At 36.2% G+C, this 23,849-nt stretch overlaps 1 protein-coding gene across 1 annotated transcript in view; it reads left to right on the top strand.

The window, feature by feature from the left end:
- MPPED2 (metallophosphoesterase domain containing 2) overlaps positions 1–23,849 on the top strand; it is a 228,400-nt gene that overhangs the window by 58,876 nt on the left and 145,675 nt on the right. The window lies entirely within an intron of this gene.

Raw genomic sequence — 23,849 nt, 5'->3', positions numbered from 1 at the left:
TAATTTATTTTTGCTTTTTGGGCCACACCCTGTGATGCTCAGAGGTTACTCCTGGCTCTGCTTGCAGAAATCGCTCCTAGCTCTCTGGGGACCATATGGAAAGCAGGGGATCGAACCAAGGTCTGTCCTAGGCTAGTGCATGCAAGGCAAACACCCTACTGCTGTGCTATCGCTCTGGCCCTGATACCAGATATTTTTTAAAATTTCCTTTAGGTAAAGGAAAGATGCAAATATTTAAATATTTTTACAGTCCCTCTGCTTTTCGGGGGAGGCCCTCCAGCTACTCTTGGTTATACTCAACCAAGTAGGACAGAAAATTCAGTGTGAGGGCCCAAAGATGTAATACTATTTAGGCCTTGCTGTGCCAGAGACCACCAGGACCACTCTGATCGGGAACTCTGATCGAGAATCCAGGGCCACTCCTGCTTAAGATCAGGAGTCCCTATGCTGGGGAATGAACCTGGGTTAAATGTAAGTCTCCAATGATCCCTACTGCCTATACTATATCCCCATTTTTATGAATTTGGAATCTTTTAAAGACACTGAAGAATTGTATATTGGAAAGCAGAAAAAATGTCATATTTTGATCAGCCAACAAGTACTTGAGAGATTAATATAGAAATTTGGAAATTTGTTTTTCATCGTATTGAAGCAGTTTGTGGATTTTTAAAATATTTGGTTAAATGACAAATATATTCTGTAAAGGAAACATGACATTTATTAAATACTAATATATTGAAAAAAGAAAGGGAGAGAGCCTGGAGTAATACAATACTGGGGTTAAGGCACTTGGCTTGTATTCTTATGACCCTGGTTCAATGCCTGGTATTGTTTATAGTCCCTGGAACACTACTAAGTATGCTCCACATTGAGCCAGAAATAGCCTCGGTGCACTTTCAAGTGTGGCCTCCCCCACCCAAATTAAAAAAAAATTAAAATAAGCAAGATGTTTTAATACCAGACTGGATTTTGTGTTTGTTTTTGCATCTCTATTTACATTATATAAATTTCACATCAGATAGCATACCTGTTCTGCTTTTGGAAAATTTCATTTAATAACATTGGTAAGCTTTTAGGCAATTTTCCATAGCTTTCATTTAATTTTTAAATAGCAATGCAACATTTTATTGTTCTGTTCTATGCTTTAATAAGGCAAATCTCAAAAAATAATTGCTTATATGTATTGATATCCATTTTCCCTTAGAACTAGCAAAAACCTTGTAATTTTATTTGTACATGACATTTTGCATTTATTGACTTATTTCTTAAGGTAAAAATACTGTGTGTGGATTAAATTACTATGATAAAATATGAATTACATCATGGTTCTTGCTGTATGTTGGCATTTTGCTTTTCATGGGAATTATAGCTCTACACTTTCTTAGCAGTAAATACCAGTTTTACCATTATCTTTGCTGCATCAGACATTGGATTTTTCTGATTACCTGTAGTTTTAGTAGCTATTCAGGCATCATATTAAAGATAGAAAGAAATAGCAAACATTCACCATGCTCTTATTTTTGCACAAGACTCAGATGTAGAGATGTGGAGAAATTTTGTGACTTTCTTAGTTGTGGTTTATTTATTTATTTTTTTTTGTCCAACTCTTCATTTTTGCCTTTGCAAAGTTGCTTTCCAGGGATACTAATGTTTTACTTGATCAACTTTCAAGTATGAATTTTCTTGCAGACTTAAGTTGAATTATGATTTAAATGTTTTATCTTAGTATGGTTATAATAGTGTTAACATTTACAATTTTGATATGCCAAGTTACTGAATATTTCTCACTACCAAAGACCCTCCACAATAGTTCTAATGAAATATTAACAGTTTTACATCATTCTAGACAGCTGTATCTCAACACAGAAAATATTTGCTTGCATTGATGATGTTGATTTGTAAAGCAAGGAAGTATTAAGTATGGTGGGAAAAATTTTAAGGAAATGCAAGGCACAACCGATCCTGGTTATAGTCTTGTTGTGCCACTAACCTTGGACACCTAAGTTAACATTTTTCCCCTTTGTTTGCTTCTGAAGATCTAAGAATTAATACTACCTGTCTTTTTGAATTGTTGTGTAAATTAATCAATAAATGATTGCTGCTCATAGGTTTTTGTGGGCCATTAATAACTGAATGGGGAATGTGGTGAGTGAACCATCAAGAGATATTAAAAGGAAAAAACAAGAAGAGGTCAGAGAAATTGCTTAGTAGATTAGAAGTAAACTCTGGAAGATTTTATAAGGGAATGTGCTCTATAAATGGAAATGTGCCGTAACTAAGGAAATAAAATGATAAGGAAAATAAAATGCTCTGGTTCAGTTGCACGGTCAGTTTCTTCTTTTTCCACTTCCCCTGTGATCTTGTGAGATTGGAGAATGAGATCTCAGCAGGGTGCACAGAATATGAGGCTGGAGGAAGCCCAGGGGTCAGAATAGAAACATTGGGGCCCCTATAGGCAAAATTCAGAATAGCTTTGTTACCAGGGCAACCTCCTGGTGCTCACAGGGGAGACTGGTGTATGGCTGAACTGGACCATTTGGCTCAACCAGAAATCTCACTTGAAAAAAGGATTCTCAACAGCTACCAGTGGGCATAGCAGGTGGGGGTCAGGTGCTAACTCAGTTTAAGACTTTTGGCTATAATAGGGCATTTACCTCTCACAGGTCCTCGCAAATTTGTAAAAACACAAGAGTCTAGTGACCCTCTAATTGATTTCCATCTTCTTACTCTAGTTTAGAATCTTTGTGAATGGAATTCATCTCACTATTCCTCAACTCCTTTCTTCATTCTCTTTTTACTACTGGCCAGATACTCGTTAGCTATAATATCTACTGCAGAGTACTAAAGTTATTCTCAATTTTTAGATGAAGAATTTGAAATTCAATTGGGCTAATTTACCCAAGAGTATTTAGCAGAGAAGAAAGGTAGAAGTAATGGTTTAAGTGTTATTACGCATGATTTGCTAGCTGGGAGGCCAGCACTGTGTAATTCTGCTGTTTGACTCCACCCAGGCACAACTGGGCATTGCCCTGGTGGCCCCTTAATATCACCACCAAGTGACAGCAGCTTAATGACAAAATTTACAGAGGTTTAGTAATCCATCTTATTTCTCTTGGCTGTTAAGTGTGGGGATTATCTGATCCTTCAATGTAAGCCCTTTCCTATACCATACTGTGACACTTCACATGAGTTTATGGCAGTGAGGAAGCCACAGAGTTTAGTTATGAATTAAAACTGCATATCTGGTTGCTTTATGTGCTGGCTGAATAACTGTTGAACCATGTAATGTATATGAAAGATGTGTTTAAACCTTGATTAATCTGGTCTTTTACCCTGACCCATCAGCAGAAGGTCCTTACCAGTGGTCCTCAAACTATGGCCCGCAGGCCACATGTTGTATTTGTATCTGTTTTGTTTCTTCATTGCAAAATAAGATATATGCAGTGTGCATAAGAATTCGTTCATAAGTCTTGTTTTTACTATAGTCAGACCCTCCAATGATCTGAGGGACAGTGAACTGGCCCCCTGTTTAAAAAGTGTGAGGACCCCTGTATCATAAATTTTTAGTTGGTTCAAAGATGGTGGTTTCTGGCTCTTATCTCAGTATATCTTATGTATCACCTGGCATGTAACAAATAAAGTTTTAATGTAAAGTGATTTATGAGCTAAAATAGCATTGTACATGGATAGAAATAGACAGAACTCAGGTGTAGAGAATAGAAAGCTGTTATAATATTTAATGATCACAATATTTTGGGAAGAACCATGTTAGAATTCTGAACCTCCAAATAAATTCTTTGCAACTCCAGAGCATTGATATACTCATTCATCGAAAGAGGATAATAATAATAATAATAATAATAATAATAATAATACCACCTCACTTGTAGAAATGATATAACCGCAATGTTGATCATCATAACAATGTCTCATTATTAAAATAATCTATTGTTTTAAAAGTTGTTATTCTTAATATGGCCCCAGTCCTAGAAACATTTTTCAATGAACACAATAGAGGGAGAAGTTGCATAGAATTTCAGAGATATTTGCTTCTTCTGTCTCAGTGGTCTTTTTCTCTGACTCTTTGCTGTGGTTTAGGGGACTTGACTAAATGTTTCTGTTACTCAGAGAGTGCCACAGAAAATCTGTTTAGCTCCTTTCCCCAGTCTGGTTGCTCAGAAATCAGGCTTGTCTCTCCTTCTAGCTTCTTTCTTTGGTCTATTTCAAGGGAGTAGACAGGAGACATATAACTATGTATTGCTGAAGATTGTTAAAAAGAGTCAGAGATAAGGCTTCTCTAAGAAATACTTTGTAATTGGATAGATAAATCCTAGAATCCCAGAAATATTAATGCTCAGATATGCTGCCAGAGGAACAGACTTTGGTGAACTGAACTGGGATTTTAGCCATTCAATTAATATAATATTATCTTTTTAATCTGAGTAAAATGCATCCCAGTTGCAGACTTGGCATAAAAATTAAGTTTCAAGTTTAGATCCTTGTTAGTTACAATGTTTACTGTCTTGTAAGCCGTTAAAAGTTTATTGTTTTGGCATAAATTCTGAATAGTCATGCTCGTAACAGCATGATATTCTCAAAGCCCAGTTTTAGGCACACCAAAGACAACTCAGCAGAACTGGGTAGGATGACAAAGCCCTCTGAGTCCTACTAACTTAATTTATAAAATCAAGGGAGTATAAGGGACTGTCAGAAGCTGATTACTAAATGCAAAGATTGCTTTCCTCTTCCCTTTTGAATCTTCAGTGCCCTTATAAAGCAGCTCCTGGCCATTCAAAGACAGAGAACATACATAGATAGCCTTAGGAGGATGAGATAGTCTTCATATTCTCTGATACGAGGATTTAGTTTGTCAAGCATTTAGTGACATGCAGGTTCATGTGTGGTCTTTCATTTTCCTCCAAGTTCTTTTCACCTAATTCTTTTCTTATATATTTTACTGTTAGTTCGAGGACATCCCTACTATTGCCTCATCTTCTGTATATTTCTGATAATCTTCAAAGATTTTTCATCCAGAGCTATGGATATGCATAGACGGCCATGTGTCAATGTTAACATTTCATTCTGCTGTATACTTCTAAATTCCATTTAAAACCACACCAGTTTGCTTTACATATCCCAAATATGTGTGCTCTTTCATATTTATTTCCCTAACCTAAAATCCTGTTTCCATTTCCTGGAACAATCATTTCTTCCAAGAGAATTCATTCCTTTATCTCTTTGTATAGGGGGGATGGTTATGGGGCTGGGGCATGAAATGGGGCAGATACAAGGTATCAAACCTAGGGTTTATGCATTCATTTGAGGCATGTGCTCTACAGCTGAGTCCCAGCTCCATTTATCTTTTATGACTGATATTTTTTCCAGAGTGAGTTGCTTCCTTTATCTTGTTGATAAAACATCTGTGCAGTCCTTCACATATGGTTATGTGATGGTTCATAACTACTAGACAACAGTGTCTAACCAACATACTTAGTATACCAAGGATGAAAGCCTCTAGAAGGACTCCACCCATTTCCGGAGTATCTGATTCTTTTGTTCTTTTTTTTCTCCAGGTTATTACTTTTTTCTTCTTCAAACAAAACCGCATAACTTGAACTATCTAGTCCCGCCTCCCAATGGGGGGGGGAAGTAAGGGAGGTACCAAGACCAAATAGGTGTAAGACCACTAAGTAGTAAGCTAGGCACAGAGGGGACCACTTATTCTAGCAGCCCCGGGGGTATGGAAAGAGGATATGGGAAGAAGGACGGGAACAGAGGTGGAGGGAGGACAATTCGGTGATGGGAATTCCCCTGATTTTATGTTAATATGTACCTAAAATATTATTGTCAATGATATGTAAACCACTATAATTAAAATAAAAATTATATTTAAAAAAGTATACCCATTTATGAGTACCAAGACTGAAATATAGTCACTGGGTATAAATGGGGAACCACTGAGGGAGAGAATGAATATAAATGCACTGTCTTGATGTTCTGCCTGCATTTTTGGTACAGACTTTAAGACCATGTAACTACAATCATGTTTGTAAACATAGTGCTTAAATATATTATAAAAAATAATAAAACCAAAATAAAAAAAAACATTCTAAGAAAAGAAAAGAAAATAGAACATCTTGAAGTTCTTTTCCTTTTACTTGCCTTTCTTTTACTTCTTAAAGCAGGGGTCTCAAACTGGCGACCTGCGGGCCGTTTGCGGCCCTCCGTACATTTTGTGGCCCTGCCCTAGAGGAATCATTTTGTTTTGTTATTTTTTAGTTGTTTGGGTCACACCCCCCAATGTTCAAGGCTTACTACTGACTTTGCACTCAAGGATCACCCCGATTTTGCCTCCTGCGGCCCCCAGGTAAATTGAGTTTGAGACCCCTGTCTTAATAATATTTAGTTGATTATTGCTAGAAAGCTTGTATCACTACAACAGTACTTAAAAAGAACTTGTTGTTTTGTTTCCTGTGTCATAGTTAGAAAGACATAATTGTTGGGTGGCTTTGTCTTTGCCAAAAACTTAGATTGAACAATCTAGTCAGACCAAGTCCCTTTTAACATAGCACCAAAAGCCATGACCATTTAATTATGGATTTTCTTTCTTCTTTATTGTCATTCAATAGCTTGAGCTTCGGATTCTCTAGTCCATGAAGGAAGAATGAAAAAGCTCCAAGGAAAATCTTAAGAAAAGGGTTTATATGTATTTGTAGAAGCATTGTGTTAGGCATGGTTATAACAGTGTGACTGTAACAAACATGCCAGATATAGACATACAAATCAATTTTGAACCTTTCAGAATAATCATATTTAGGAACATGGTTCCAACAGCAATGTGATCTTGCTCATGGCCCCCACTTTTGGAGTTGGACTTTAGGAAAATATTTCACAGCCCATGTTATTTATTTCATTTCAAGCATGGATTCCTGGTGACTTAGAAAATAGGAATAACTGGCTGGAGTGATAGCCCAGTGGGTAGGGTGTTTACCTGGTACACAACAAACCTGGGTTGATCCTTGGCATCAATTCCCTGAGCCTGCCAGGAGTAGTTTCTGATTACTAAGCTAAAAGTAACCCCTGAATGCCAGTAGGCGTGGCCACAAAGCAAAACAAAAAGTAAAATAAAATAAAGAAAAAAGGAATAACACAGAAGAAAAAGAAATTATCCAGGGTCAGATTTAACGCATGAAATTAACCCAGAAATTAGCCATAGTCAGATTTATTGCAGTATGAATCCTTATAGAATTTTTTAACTGGTGTATGTATATATAGACACATTTTGCCAAAATAGGTATTATTTATAATTTGGTTTTCATATAGACTCTGAAATATATTATAACCTTCAATAGATTATAACTTTACATATAAGTAAATATACCTAAAATAATATTTCACATATCTTAAATATAATTACAATATACATATGTTATAAAAATATAGTTTTTTGACATGTGCAAAAAATAAAATAGACATATGTACAATTCTATTTCTAGCATATTATTATTTGGAGCATATATTTGCTAAAGTTTTCCTGGTTGCTCTTTAGTATCCTCAGCAGAAGCATATTTCACTCTGTATGGTTTATTCTTTGTATAGTGACTTAAAAATAATAAATGTTCTGGGCATGTTATCCTATAATATTTTGTCTTAATAAGCAGAAGTTGCTCTATGACACATCTCTAGGATTTCATGTTACTTTAATACTATCTCCTCTGGTGTGTTAAACATCCTTCTTGCTATCTTTTTTGAAATATCCCTAATTATATTCATAGAATATCTTCTCAGAAGTAGCATTGTTGTTCCAAATGATAAGTACTTGAAAAAATTTTGAGTATGTATTGTCAAATTTTCTTCTGTAAGATTCTCATTTCTCCCTAGATTGTGAGTAATATTTGACAGTTTGGCACATAATTTTGGATACCTTCCTTGGCAGCAAAGTCTTCCTGTAAGCAGTTTTTTTAAGTGAAGACAAACTCTAGTTGTGAAAGCTTTGCATAGTCAGTGTGAAAAATTATAAATAATGATACAGAGAAAAATGAAGCCAAGCAATACAGTCTACAATTCTCAGATTAGTACTTTGAAGAGCTGCCATGTAGACTGTTCGGTGGCTTATATGTGCTCTTATGTGCATTACTATAAAAAAGAAAATGGCATTATCAATTCTGTTATCTTTATCCATCTATGAAATAAAATTATTAATTCATAGTATATTAAACTACAAGAAAATTATGAATTTAAGAGAATAATATACATGTAATCAATAGACAAATGACTGGATAGTAAAAGCAGCACTTCTTCCAAAAACATGTGATTCCTTTTTCCTGCTCCATCAGAAAATTTCTCTTCTTGGGACAATAGAACTTCTGTTGTTCAGGAAAGTAGCCTTAACGTCTCATACAAGAGTGATCCAATAGACCATGGTCTGCTCTATCAATAAAAACGAGGAAGGGTAGGAATTATGACTCTGGTTGTCAGGAGCCTAGTACTGTATCCTTCGCAAATATCACAGGCGTAACCCATACAGACTCACATACAGATATCATTCAGTCTCTAATCATCTACATGTGAAATTCATCTGGCCCACTTTTCATCGCTCCTTCTTCTGGATACCATCCCTGCTCACTGACCCTGCCTTACAAAACTCAAGAATACCAGGCTTGGGAAAATTTAGGTGGAGTTCTTATACCTGTAATCCTAATGTTTTTCAGGTATGGTTTTTGCATAAAACCTTTATGATATTTAGGGAAATAATACAAATGGTTAAGAATTGGATTTAGAAAGGACATGTTGAGATGAACCTTTAGGAATGAAAACAGCCAGATGAAAAAGTACCTTAGTGCAATGTACTTTATAGTAATGTGCCTGACAGTTCCCAAAGGGGGAAAAAAAAAACAAAACAGAAAGGACTTAGGGAAGTGTTCCTTGATTGTTTATAATGCTATTATTTTGTACATAATAGTCATTTTATATAGAGTAACATCCAAGGCTTTAAGAACAAGCAAGATACTCTTCCTGTAACAGAATTTCCTTGATGTGCTGCTGCTCCACAGAACATAGACCTTTGAGTCTTAATGTTTAGCCCTTAGTACCGAGGAAGTTTCTTCATGTGAACTTACTTACAAAATATTTGGCATGCTGTACATTTAGCTATTTAGTTTGACTTTTTTAGCTAATAGTTTGATATCCTAAAGTTGTCATATAATAACTTAACTTTATTTCAAGCAATTTAATTACTTTTGTTTTTCCCTCAGCATGTGATTCTAAGATTTTAGTAGTTGCCTCTGAATCTCTCATTTTAATAGATTATGCTTTCTTAATCTGAGGAGAGCATGCACTCAATTCATATAGTCATTGATTCTTCCTTTTTTCTTCTCCTTTATCCCACTGAAGAAATGTTTTTTATTCTAAAGTGAATTCAGGGCCTAATTTTTATATATTATTTTATTATAAGAATATAATTACTTTAAAGTATTGTTCTGTCTTAATGAATTAAGAAAGGTATTCGGAATTAAAAAATAAAATAAATAACTAATCCAAACACCTGGATAGTTGTATATACTCAAATAAATAAGAGAGAATTTTTTTCCCGCAAGACATTATCATCAGTAACCTGAGGATATTGATGTCTTAGTTATATGTGGTCATTGTGAATCTAGTCCTCTTTGTGATGGCTAGTCATTTTCTTAAATTACGTTAATTATAATACCTCTAATTTATGTGACATCTTTTCACCAAGGACTAAACTACCGTTGAGCATATTAGATAATTAATGCTTATAATGCCCAATGAAGTAGAAGTTGACAGACCCTATTATCCTTTCTTGCCAAATTCAGTCTAGCTCATCTTCTAGATGGAGATCTGGAAAAGGAAGGACAGAGTAGGGTCAAAATGTAAGCCAGAAAGAGAGCTACAATTAGATCTAACATCACTGGACATTGTTCCCACTATTATGACCTTCACCTCTAAAAATTGTCACTTCTCTTTTTTTGAATCATCTTCTTTTTTTGGGGGGGGGTTTTGGTTTTTGGGCCACACCCGTTTGACGCTCAGGGGTTACTCCTGGCTATGTGCTCAAAAATCACCCCTGGCTTGGGGGGACCATATGGGACGCCGGGGGGGATCGAAAAGCTGTCCGTCCTACACTAGCACTTGCAAGGCAGACACCTTACCTCTAGCACCACCTCCCCGGCCCCTCTGAATCATCTTCTAAAGAAATATAACCATGCTCCAGACATAGCCCTGTGACCTTATCAATTGAACAGGAAAAGTCAGATAAACATTTTCTAGAAGAGAATTTTTCTTGTATGAAAAGTATACAATATTAAAAAAGAAACTACAAAGAGCTCTTTAGAAACAGATTAAGTTCCCAGAATATCCAAACCAGTTAGTGTGAAAGAGAATAGTGCCCCCAAAGTCCATAACTTTAAATTCTGGAGTAGGATCCTTGCATCCCAAAGCATGAAGTTTTTTACCTTCAAAAATCTATTTGACATCTTTGAAGATGCTCTGAAGGTTTTCTAAGGGCTATGTCCTCTCAGTGTGGTGTGTATTGGGGTGGGGTTGAGAATCCAGAAGGGGGCATGTTGGAAAGAGGGATCAAGTTGGAGAGGGGAGCCTTGCAGTTAGTATCCTGTTGTGCAGGCCAGTCATTTTCACCCTGTTTTTGTAAAATGGATAGTACAACTGAGAGTTGAAGTAGTTTTACTGAATTTTGCATAAGTTATTAGGGTCAGGCATATGGTTAGAAATTGCCTGTGCCTCAATATGATGGTATTCTCTGCCTTAGTTAATAGTTCATCACAAAACATAGGAAAGTATAGGAAAATATTTTCATTCATTCAGGTTTTGTGGACTGAACCACTCACTTTATATTAAGGAGTCACTTTAGATATTAGCAACTAAAGTAAGGTTACTAGAAATACCTAGACTAGGTATTTCACTATACATGCATGATCTTAGAATGTAGTTACCTCAGAAGCAGCCTATGTAAAATTGAATTTGTCTTTTATATATTACTATAATAATCCAATATTTCCATTTCTTATCACATAGTAATTAACCAGACCCCCAAATTTTTATTGAGCTAGACTGAACTTGTCAATTTTACTTTTTGAGCATATTCTGACCATTTGCCCTTAAAAAATTACCAAATGCGGATTTCCAGTCATCTTTCCTGAGAGTAACTCTCAGAAAAGGTAGCCCTTATTAAATATTTGTGATCACCTGACCCTTTACAAAAACAAACTTCTATTTACTTTTCACAACACTCAGATTGGTGGATGCTGTTATCTTTTTTTTTTAAGTTGCAGAAATAAAGATACTGGACCCCTTTTCTGTAGGATAATCCCTGATATTGACTTTCCAGAATGTATTTTAGGAATCAAGAGAATAAAGTCTATGTGACATTCTAAGTATTAGAGTCTATCTATGAACTGGTTCCCTCTTTAGACTTTCACTCCCAGATGCACCTCTTTCTACTTTTTTTTTTTTTTTTTTTTTACTTCTTTGGCCTTACTGCTGAGCACAGTGCCTTGCTTCCCTATCTTCTGGTCACAGCATTAATCATTTTTTCCAATGTTTCTTTAGCCTTGAATTTTTATACATAAACATTTAGTTATAGATCGGGGGGTTATTGATGAAATGTCACCTCATTGATATCTTTTTTTTTTTGTTTATGTTTTGGAACACACCCAGAGATGCTCCTAGCTCTGCACTCAGGAATTACTCCTAACCCATACTTAGGTAGGCGGGTGATATCCCAGGTGGGCTGATCCAAGGCAAGCACCCTACCTGCTCTCCTATAACTTCAGTCCTTTAGTAACTTCTTGATTTCATCTTCTTATGTTTTCTTCTTATCAATTTTTTTTTGTTTTTTTGGGCCATACCCGGCGGTGCTCAGGGGTTACTCCTGGCTATCTGCTCAGAAATAGCTCCTGGCAGGCACAGGGGACCATATGGGACACCGGGATTCGAACCAACCACCTTAGGTTCTGGATTGGCTGCTTGCAAGGCAAAGGCTGCTGTGCTCTCTCTCTGGCCCCTTATTATAAATTTTTATTCAGTGAAGACAAGTTCCATAAAGGTGTGCATACAGCTTGTAATAGATCCTCTCCCTATACTACAGAACTTGACCCCAAACGAACTGTTCATAATAGGGACAGAAAAAAAATAATGAATGATGAATGAAAGAAAGATCCATAACAGGGCTAGGTTTCTCCTGCCTTAATTTAATGGTGGAAAAATTGTATTTAGGATTATCCAGCTGGATTGATTAGTTGACCCCTATTTTGTTGGCAACATCCACGATATCATAGTCAGGAGGCAGTAGAGCGCATGCCTTTTTCTCTTCATTAAGTCTAATCAGGGTGTTGGTCTTGGCCATATCAATATCATAGGGTTTCTTCATAGCCCCTTTAACTTGATGTCTGTTGGCCTTAATTTCCACAATGAACACAAGTGTGCTGTTATCTTCTATCTTCTTCATGGCTGATTTAGTTGTCAGAGGGAATTTAATGGTCAAGCTAGTTTCTCCTTTAGTCACTGTCCCAAGGATATTTGGGTTACCTTCTCAGCCATGAAAATTTGGTTTTCCAAAGATGTTTTGTCCTTTTTGTGGCTGTGGACAGCCTTCATCACTGCTTTCTTGGCTATCAAATCTTTGGTATTGGCTTCAGCTTCTGGGACTTTCTTCCCGGCCTTCAGTGCCATAATCATAAGAAAGTTTATCTTGCTTCTAACCCATGAGGTCTTAACACACTCTCTGCCTTGTATATAGTAAAGTTTTCAGTGCATCTTTACTGAGTAGGTGGATATTTATTCGTTTTTCTTACTCCCTGTCTCCCAATCATGACCTTCCTTCTACAAACTTGTCATTTTTCTTTATTTTTCTTCCTTCTTTCTATCTCTCTCTCCGCCCCCCACCATATCCTCCTCTAGTGACCTTACTTTTCTTATCAATGTCTGCTCATTTTTCTTTTATGTTGTTTCCTTTCACCACTTTTATCTCTTATGGCACATGTTAGCAGAATTATTCAATACTTGTCATTTTCCTTTTGCCTTATTTCACTTCGCATAATTCCTTCTGACTTCTATGTTGCTGTGAATGGCAGCATGTCATCTTTTTTAAAAAGTGTCTTCTTTATCCAGTCGTCTATTGACAGGCATTTCCACAGTGCAGTTATTGTAAATCACACTGCAAATGTTGAGACGATTATAACATTTTCTGTCATTGTTTTCATATTCATCAGATAGATAACCTAAAGCAGGATAGAATGGGTCACATGGAAGCTCCATTGATGGCTTTTAGAGTATGATACTCATACTCTTTAGTCCTGAGCTTTCTGTATGTTCCAAATGAAACATTCCAAGGCTTCCTCTGTTTCAAAACAACTAACTCTGCCTTTCCCACTAGGCCTTCCCCTCTCTAGCCTTCCAGTATACACACACACACACACACACACACACACACACACACACACACACACACACACACACACACACACACACACACACACTTCAGACCATTAGCACACATTGCTTTTAGGATGATCCTTTTTTGATCACATATTTTCTGAGCACATATTCCCAGAGGAGTCTCTAGCAAATACTGCCTCTCTTCCGTAAATGTTTGATTTTCTTTGCACTTCCTGGTTGTGCCTCCATGGGCAAAATACAATGCTTTTCTGACCTTGGCCATCTGTTCTTTACAACAAAGAGAGAGAGTGTCATAAGAGTGTTGAGGATGAATTTTTGGAAACACCCTTAAAAGATGTCAAGTACCATGTAAATGTCATTCTGATACCAAAATGGCTTTTGGTTTGATTTTGAACTTGCTGATAGTGCATAGATCACTTCCACTTCACTCTTTCACCTCCTCCAGTCTGCTGCCAGAGTGTTTCTTAGCATCTTATTTCCAGCTTTCCCTTGGGTTTTGAATGTCATTTTCCTAACCTTTCAAGCTTTATGGAGAGTTGGTTCTGCTTCCAGTCTATCGCTTGTCTCACTGATTATGGACGGTCCCCCCACCTCCTTTTGACTGATAAATTTTCATTATTGGCTTTGCGTGAAAGTCTTCAGGGTTTCACTCTGTCTGACCCCTGTGGTCACTTAGTGATTACATGCGCCAACTGAGGTAATTTATTCACTTTGTTTTGGTGTGAACATGTCCCATGGGTCTTGTAACTGCTGTAATCACTTGACCCTAGTGACTGTTAAATGCTTTAAATGCAGTTATTTTAAATTTATAATTGTTTTCATTAAAAATCCCTTATAGTAACTTAACTGACCTTGCTGTCAATGTGGCATTATGTTCAGAGGGAAGAAAGGAAAATATTATGAAGCAAATAATATACTGCTCATCAGAATTACATGGCAAATCATTAGCTTACCCTATACATGCACAGTTAGGAGTGTTTCAAGGAGGCTGAGAAAAAAGAGGACATAATTATAGCATACTCAGCACAGCCTTTCCCACACAGGCCAGAGCTTTTGCCTAGGGAGTAGAAAGTACAGTAATTCTAAGAAGCACCACAAACCTGTAGAAAGCATTTCTGCATAAGTGGAAAGCCCATTTGATTAATGACTTTTTGAAAATGATTTTTATTGATGTAACATTACATTTGAATTTAATGTATGTTTCAGCTATGCCTTATTATAAATCAACTTTTATATTAATTATTTTAGTTAACATATAAAAACTTATTTCTGGGCCCGGAGACAAAGCACAGCAGTCTTTGCCTTGCAAGCAGCTAGCTAATCTAGGACCAAAGGTGGTTGGTTCGAATCCCGGTGTCCCATATGGTCCCCCGTGCCTGCCAGGAGCTATTTCTGAGCAGACAGCCAGGAGTAACCCCTGAGCATCGCCGGGTGTGGCCCAAAAACTGAAAAAAAAAAAAAACATTTCTAATTTAATGTTTTATTAAAACAATTTTATTAAAATAATTTCCATATGCCTTTTTTCAGTTTCATAACAGCGTTCAATGGCTACAGTTGGTGTTATTATTCTATTTATCTAGCCATCAAACCTATTAGTTGCTTTTAGACCATTTTTCCTCTTTTTAGCAAGCATTATAAATTTATAATTATATTTATTTTATTATATTTATTTATAAATAAACTCTTTCCAGTGAATTTCCTAAAATCATAGATATTCATGTACATTAAACCATTAGTTTTCAAAATCAAATATAAGTCAATACAGTTTTGTTATGTAATCAGTAGACCTTTTTCTTTTTTTTTTTTTTTTTTTTTTTTTTTGGTTTTTGGGCCACACCCGGTATCGCTCAGGGGTTACTCCTGGCTATGTGCTCAGAAGTTGCTCCTGGCTTGGGGGACCATATGGGACACCGGGGGATCGAACCATGGTCCGTCCAAGGCTAGTGCAGGCAAGGCAGGCACCTTACCTTCTGCGCCACCGCCCGGCCCCCAGTAGACCTTTTTCAAATACTGCCATTTATCTCATGACTTTGATAGCATTTGCTGTCTTTTTCTATTCTGATAGACAATCCATAATTAGGCTTTGTAGTCAACTCTTAGTTTTTAAAGTTTATTTATTTTTGGTTTTGGGTCAAATTAGGGAATGACTGGGGGTATTCCTGCCACTGTGTTCAAGATTCTCTCTCAGTATTGCTCAGGGGATTAGAAGCAAGAGCTCCAATCTGTTTTGCTATCTCCTCCTGACCTGGCAATTGATTTTTAAAAATCAAATCACATTACATAAAAATCTGTTTCACACTTCCTTACCCTTAAGAAGTGAGGGGTTAAAATGAAAATGTGATCCCATAAAGCTAGTATTACTGTTAGACTGTTGACCAGGATATGCTTAGGGATAAAACTGAGAGAGTCTTGATAACCTAGCAGATGGTACTGAAGACCAATTATTCTCTGTGTTTCTCTGTGTTCTCGTATTTCTGGCCCAAATAACAGTTCTTATGGAAACTGAAAATCATTTTGCATTGAAGGGTTACTACAAAAATATTCCTATGTTTCAATTCATTCCTATTTTTCATTCATTCCTATGTTTCAACCCTTCAATGCAGAACTTTGCAAAATGCTTTTCAGTTTCCATACATAAATGTCTATGAGGTGGATTCAGTTTGAAACTCGTACTTAGAGCCCACACTTGATTTTTGTTGTTCTACTTTATTACTTGAGAAAGGAAATCAGAATTTTGCATTTGCATTTAATTAAAAGAAGTCATTTTAATTAGAGCTATCATTTGTTCATAGTTGCTTTTCTAAAAAGTGTACAGAGGAGTCTCTGGACCCGGTGGATACCTGCCATTTTGGATATCCGCCAGGTGAATGGTACATATCTTCCACTCTTCCATTTGGCTGCTATATTTGTGCAGTCACTACTATACACTCATGTCTTGTGACCTTTAATTTATCTTGTTGATTTGGTATCTAGATAATTTTTTTCAGTTTGCTCCCTTGTCCTCATTTTTATTATATAGCTTTCATATGTTATGCTAGCATGTACAAGTATTTGCCATCTTGTACTTTTGATATGATATAAACCATTTAAATTAGTATTTAGGGCATTTGATTTTAGTGTGTAATAGGTCATAAAATATATGTAATTATAATTAAAGTTTTATTCAGAATGTAAGTATTGAAACCTAAAAATGCATTCTGAAATTTTGAAATTTCAAACCCAAATATAAGTGACCTAGTAATAAAAATCCTAATTACAAACGCAAATATAAGTGACCTAGTAATACAAATCCTAATTATTTTTATTGCCCACATAGACTAAAATGCAAAACAAATGTAATGATATCTTATGAATATCTGGGCTTCACAGAAAATATTAGGAGATTGACACATCTTGTGTTTTTGTTTTTATTCTGGTACTACAGTAATCTTGGACAACTTATTGAGCAATCTTTTCTGAGCAAACAGAGCTCAGAGGACCAATCTTAGTGAAATTTGGCCAATTTGTCTGAATGGTTCAATGTTTAGGCTCAGAGTTTGGTACTGTTTCGTCCAGTATTGCTGGGGGCCACCAGATTTATCTTGCTGATACTTAGAAGCTTCCAGGCTTACCATGCAGATCTTAGATAGGGGTTGGAGGACCATGAAAATGGGGTTGAATTTGAATATTGGTGGTTGAATATTGGTCCTTCGATATGAAAAACATATGCTTTTAACCCAGCCTATTTTTGAACTCCCCTAAACTACTTTAATGACTGTAATTTTGTAATATAGTTTTAATTTGAGTGTCATGATGGCTCCCTTTTTATTTAGTTCTTAAGATGGCTGTAATTACTTGAAGTATTTTCACTTTAATATAAATTTTAGTAGCTTTTATTTCCCCTTTATTGAGCTTTTGATCGGGATTGCATTGAATATGTATATTGGTATTGATAAGAAGGCCATTTTGACTATATTAATTATTCTTGTCAATGAACACTAAATATATTTTCATAACTTTTAAATCATTCTTTATTGCTTAAGAACTTGTAGTTTTGCTGCATAGATATTTATTGTCTCTTTAATATTTGTTCATAGAAGTTTACTGTTGTGCTTATGAGATTTAAAAATAATTTCTTTTCCTTTCATCATTATATTCATAAATATACTTTTGTGCATTGATTTTATAGACGGTCACTATATTGTACTAATTTGTTGTTGAAAATAATTGTTCAGTAGAGTCGTTAGGGTTTTCTATATACTGTCATATAATTTTAATAATGATAATTTTAGTTCTTTTCTAATCTGGAGGCTTTCTATTTCGTGTTGTCTAATTATGCTGATGAAGATCTCAAGTAGTAAATTACAAAGAAGTGGTGTTAGCGGATACCTTTGTCTTATAAAAAGTGATTTGTACTTTTTATTATACTGCCAGTGTTTTCTAGCCTTTTTCACATCTGGAATTTGTTTTAATATCCCATTTAGTACAATCCAAAATCAATAATTAAGCAGCTAACTATAACATGCATTATTGATTTACCAGATTTAGAGGTTATTGCAGCAAGTTTTGTGTGTATATGAAACTGAAATAAAGTTCTTTTCCCCAGTGTTTCTTAAATTTCGTTCAAATTTCATGAGCAGAATAGAACTAACACATTTCTTTTCTTTCTAATTTCAGGGTAAAGTTGTCAGTTAAATTCTGCGAGCTCCCTTAGCCCTGCCACTTAGATGGAGCTTGCACATATTTTTCTCCTTTGAAAATAAAGTTGCACGGTAGATTCTTTTTATTATCAGAAAAATAAGCATGACTATGAAGGCAGACATCTCTTATAAATTATATAATCTTTGAGCTTTGATTTCTTTGTAAAATATGGAGAACATGGCTCAGTCATTGTTTACTACTCAGTGATTTTTGCATTGCACAGTTTTGTTTTGCACAGTTATTTGTAACTCAGTGCCTACTGATAACAAAACTCCACCTTCATTTTCTTTTATTGCAAGGCTTTGAAATTGATCATCAAGTAAAAGCATATATAAATAGTTGGTCATAGGTACAATGCTTACCTTGTGAGTGGCCAACCTGGGTTTAGTTCTGACATCTCAAATGGTTCCCTGAGCACTGCTAGGAGTGATTCCCGAGTGCAGAGCCAAGAGTAAGCCCTTAGCCCCGATGGGTGTGGCCCCAAAAGTCAAAGGTGGGGGGGGATGGGGAGGAAGCAAAGCAAAGAAACAAGAAGAAAAGAAAAGAAAAAAATAGAAGAGGGGAGGGAGGGGAGGGTATAGTCCCAGAGGTAGTGCTGGTGGTGATAGTGCTCTAGAGACAAGACTATGCTACTTGGTTATCATTTATGTTTTTTTATTTAATTTAGAAAACCAAACTCATATTACTGTATTAGTCTTCATTTTATGGATTATTTCTTAATATTAAGTCTGAGTTCATGAAACAGTGTAAACATAAAACCTAAAACTGACTTAGTTCCGGGCTAGCAAATGTGTACATTGAGCTCAATGAAAATGAAGAAATTGATCCTTCTTTTTATGAAAATAGGTAGGAACCGAGACTGCATACATATCTTTTGTGGCACAGATATAGCTGTTGCCTGTCACTTTTGTTCTTTGTAAAGGTTCAGAAGGGAGAGAGACACCAAGAGGTACTGACTACTGCACTCTGGTAAGCCTATACAGCTCCTGCTTCCAGGCAAGCCACTGGTTCAGGGACCAGGGACAGAACATTCAGAACATCAAACAAATCTGCAAAACCAGGAAACCATAACATAGACAAACACCCAGCCAGATAGTTTCCGTTTTCTCACTTGAAGCTTGCAGTCATGTGCATATTGTCCAGGTTTCTGGGGCTCTGCAAATGCCTGTATTTTGAATGGGGAAGTTGACAGTAACAAGAACTGCACTGTCTGTCTCTCTTAGGTCAGTTACCTGGGCAGTGAACATCTCTAAAATTTCTCCTCTGCATAAAGCTTCCTTTGGTTTCTTTATTGATGAAGTGGTATCCTCCAGCCACCCTTGATAAAATGGTGCTTCTAGCTCTTCAGTTGATGTGAATTATACAAAGTATAATAATAAAACTGATCTGTAAATTTTTAAGTGTAGATTTAAAAAACCCTAAGAAAGCTTTTTATTTTTATTAAAAATTTGTTTTGGGGGTCTTTCACCTGGTGGTGCTCAAGAAACTATACCTGGCTCTGTGCCCTGGGGATATTTGTAATGCTAAGGATTTAAACTGGGGTTCATGGAATGCAAGATAAATACTTTATATCCTGTATTATCCCTCCAGCCCCATAACAAATCTTTATTTCTTGGGAATGGGGTGCACACCTGTCGATTCTTAGGGCTCACTTCCGGCACTGTGCTCAGGGATCACTCCTAATACTGCCTGGGGTATTCAGGGATTAAACTAAGGTTAAACATGTATAGAACAAGCAGCTTATCTCCTGAACTATATCTGTGTTCCCACGAGAAGCCTATTAATGTTTAAATGTAGTCATTTTAACTTACAGAGTGATGTTAAATAATGAAGGTAAAAAGTCGAGCTGGGAAAAAAAACTAGTGTAGGGGATGAATGAAGGCTGCTGTGGGACATGCACCTGGGAGCAGAGGTCCCTGGGAGAACTGTGACTGCACTGTGGGTTGTTGTCAGTACTTGTCTCAGAGTTTCTAGACTATCAAGAAAGATCTAAAGCAGAAGCCAAGGTTTCTAGGGGTGACTCTGTTATTTGTAATTTGTCATTGCTCTTTTCGATAGTACTCAGATTTAATTTATTTAAATTAAATAACACTTGCCTGACAAGTGTTTTTAAAAGCCATAATATAGCTTAGAGATAGGGAACATCAATTTGTCCACAAATATATTGGTGCATCTTTAAATTTTTTGGTTCCTGTTTTGGGGACCATTTTTGGCACCTCATGACTTAAGGATCTGTGCTTAAGGATCACTCCTGGCAAGGTATGAAGAACCATATGTAGGTGGTACTGCATATTAAATCTGGATCAATTGTGTGCTGGATTAACTATTGTGCTATTGCTCTGGCCTCTATTTTTTTTTTAATGAATAAGTTAAAATGCATTACAGTATGATTCCAGTGTATAAAGTAGTAGAGAGGGAGCCTATATTTTTGGAGTACCTTCCAGTACTCAGGGACTGCTCCTGACTCGGTCCTCAGGAGTGATCTGTAGAGGTACTCAGGGGACCATATTACAGAATCAGGTATTAAATTGGGGCTTCCTGTGCTATCTCTTCCACCTAGAACTTGCCTGGTAGAATTTAGCAGTTATTCTTGGCTCTGTGCTCAGAAATTACTCCTGGTGGACCTAGGGACCATACAAGATGCTGAGGATTAAACCCATTTTAAATATGTACAAGATAAACCCTCTGCCTGCTGTACTATGGCTCTAATCCATACTCTGGTACTTTAAGAAAAGTGATTAGAAATTGTGTATGGGTCCTTAGTAAGATTAGAGTGGGAATTTTTTTTCTCATCAATGAGGAAGAAGAATGAGAAAATTGTATAGGACCTTTCCATTTTACCTTCTTTCCCAGAATTGTTGGGATTAAATTCTAAGATTGTCCTTGCTTATAGCACATTCCCCTCCTACATACCCTAATTTTGTAAGTAAGAGGAAACACACAAATGAGCAAGAGAACAGCTCAGCCAGATAAATCCTTCATAAAACTAGTACTTCTTATGAACTTGTACTTGAGAATTTCTGAAATGTGAATGTTTTGCTACACACTGCTGTTAACATTCTGTGTATCTATTTTTTTAAAAAAATTTAGAGAGACTCCCTAATATTGCTGGATTTAGAAATCACATTTACCATATGTGTATATTTCAATCTCTTCTTTGTCAAAATATGTGCATGGTATTGGAAAAATATGCTCAGTGCCCACACTATTTGTGCAAATCCTGGTGTGAAATATTGATGTACACTGACTAACAATAGCCATAAAAATGAAATCTTGCACAGGCTGTGCCCTGCCTTTCCAGTCAGAAGAAACAATGCTTTTGGGGTCAATGATAAGCTATATCACTAGAGGGGTGTGTGTGTGTGTGTGTGTGTGTGTGTGTGTGTGTGTGTGTGTGTGTGTGTGTGTGTGATGTGGTGGTCTGTGTATGCTGGTGGGAGATTGGATGAGTATTGCAAAAATAGTGGGGGGATAAAGAAAATTTTAGTATGATGCATAATGTTGAAAGAAATTTTATCCCATCATAAAGATTAGCAGGCTGTGTAATTCAATTTAAAATTGGCCTGCGTGTCCTGACTATTACAAAACCTTTTTCCTTTTTATTTTTTATGGCTATTTCATTATTTTAATTCACACACCACTAGTGAGTGGAAACACGCTACATACCACACAACACACAACTACACCATTCTCTCTTTTTGTGTGTCTGTGTGTGTGTGTGGTTCCACAAAAATTGTTGGTGACTGCAGGATTATTTTAAAAGGAGTTAAGAAAATGCTTGCTCGCTGAATGCATTCTTGTTTACTTTCTTACTTTTATTTTCTTAAACATAAAATGAATTTCTTCTGGGTAAGCAGCCATTGAGAGTGAAATTCTTTTTAAAGTGTTTGCTGGACACAGGGCTTAGTTCTCAGAATTCCAGTGTTAGCACTTATCTGCAGCATCATGGGCATTACATTGCTGTTGAGAACCAAAATGCAGTAGCTTATGCTAATGCGAGACTGACAGACCCACATCTGATGGCAATTACACATACTGGGGGTTAATAAATGTCCTTCGAATTGCTGTCTTTATTTTCTTTATTACAAGAAAAATGGCCAGATTCCGAAGCCATACCTCCTGCTTCTTGCTTCAGTCCTGATGACTTTCTCATTAACTCTTTGGGTTCCAATGCTTCATGGGTTCTGCTGAGTTTAATATTCAAAAAGAATAAATCCTATTATTTTTGTCAAATTAGTAGGGAAAGATGGAATTAAATTTGGCAAATATTTATCCAAGTGCTCTTGATGGCAGGAAATTGGGGAATTATATAAATAATAACAAGATTTAAATGCATTAAAGAGGTCTGGGAAATGAATGCACTTTTTTTTTTTTCATTTTCCTTCTTTCTAGTAATGAAGAATCTTTGTTTTTGTGCATGTTCTTGAATAGTTTTAGTGCTGAATTACTTTTTCAGGATAAATGTTTGTGCTTCATAATTTGGTGGGAAAGATCCTGTGATTGATCAGCAATGTCTGCCATATTGAAGGATGGAAGATGGTTCCTTACCTACTCAATGCTTTATGGTTTCTGGTTACATACCATTCATTTTTGGTCAAATTTATGCTCTCTGACTATAATATACAGACAAGTATCACAGCTAAAATATTTGCTTGATTTATTTATTTTTTTTAATATAAATTTTTATTTTGATCATAATGGCTTACATATTGTTGACAATAATATTTTAGGTACATATTTACATAAAATCAGGGGGGATTCCCATCGCCAAATTGTCATCCCTACGCCTCCGTTTCTATCCTACCTCCCTTTTCCTTTTCCCTCACCCCAGGGCGGCTAGAATATGTGGTCCCCTCTGTATCTAACCCACTACTTAGTAGTCTTGCACCTGTTTGGTCCTGATGCCTCCCTTATTTCCCCCTCTATCTGGAGTCAGGACTAGCTAGTTCAAGTTGCGTGGTTTTGTTTGAAGGAGAAAAAAGCAATAAACTGGGGTAAGAGTCTAATACCCCGAAAATGGGCGGAGTCCTTCTAAAGGCTCTCATCATCACTCTGGGAGATGGAGAAAAAGTAGGTGAAACACTCCACTAGTACCAAAAGAAGTGTCAAATATCCAGTGAGGGCTCCAGCTATTTCGATAAGCACCACACAGAGCAGACAAAACAAACAAACAAACAAGTAGAAAAAAAATAAAACAAAAACAGACAAACAAAAATCACGCCATGGTCTTGAATTAAGAAACATGGCATAGCACATAACGAAAGAGAAGAAAGGAAGAGAAAAAAAAATAAAAAAAATAAGTATAATTGGGGACTACACTTTCAATAATCACACCCAAACAGAGAAATCGACCAAAATAGATTGGTAAATCAAAAATAATAATAACAATAATAAATGAAGGTACTATATATATTTATATCAAAAAAATAACCAAGGTTTTGTGCTTTTTGTATTTTTGTTTTTTTCCCTCCTGCACTGGCACAGTAAATATTGGGGTCATTCGAAAAAGAATTCACTTGGCCTAAGAGATATGGGATTTCTCCGTCCTTGGAGCATACTGTCATGGGATCAACTCTAGACATTGCTCAGGATCCTTTACTTTCCCGGTGGTGTTTTTTTGTTTTTTTTGTTTTTTTGTTTTTCTTTCTTTTTTTTTTTCCTTTGGTGTGTGGAAGACTTCTGCTCTGTGTTTAGAGGTCTCAGTATCTGTACAGATCCTGAGGTGGGACTTA

This window comes from Suncus etruscus, chromosome 9, assembly GCF_024139225.1.
Source record: "Suncus etruscus isolate mSunEtr1 chromosome 9, mSunEtr1.pri.cur, whole genome shotgun sequence".
Taxonomy (NCBI): Eukaryota; Metazoa; Chordata; class Mammalia; order Eulipotyphla; family Soricidae; genus Suncus; species Suncus etruscus.
The sequence above is the reverse complement of the archived record's forward strand: the minus strand, read 5'-3'. Positions and strand labels throughout refer to the sequence as shown.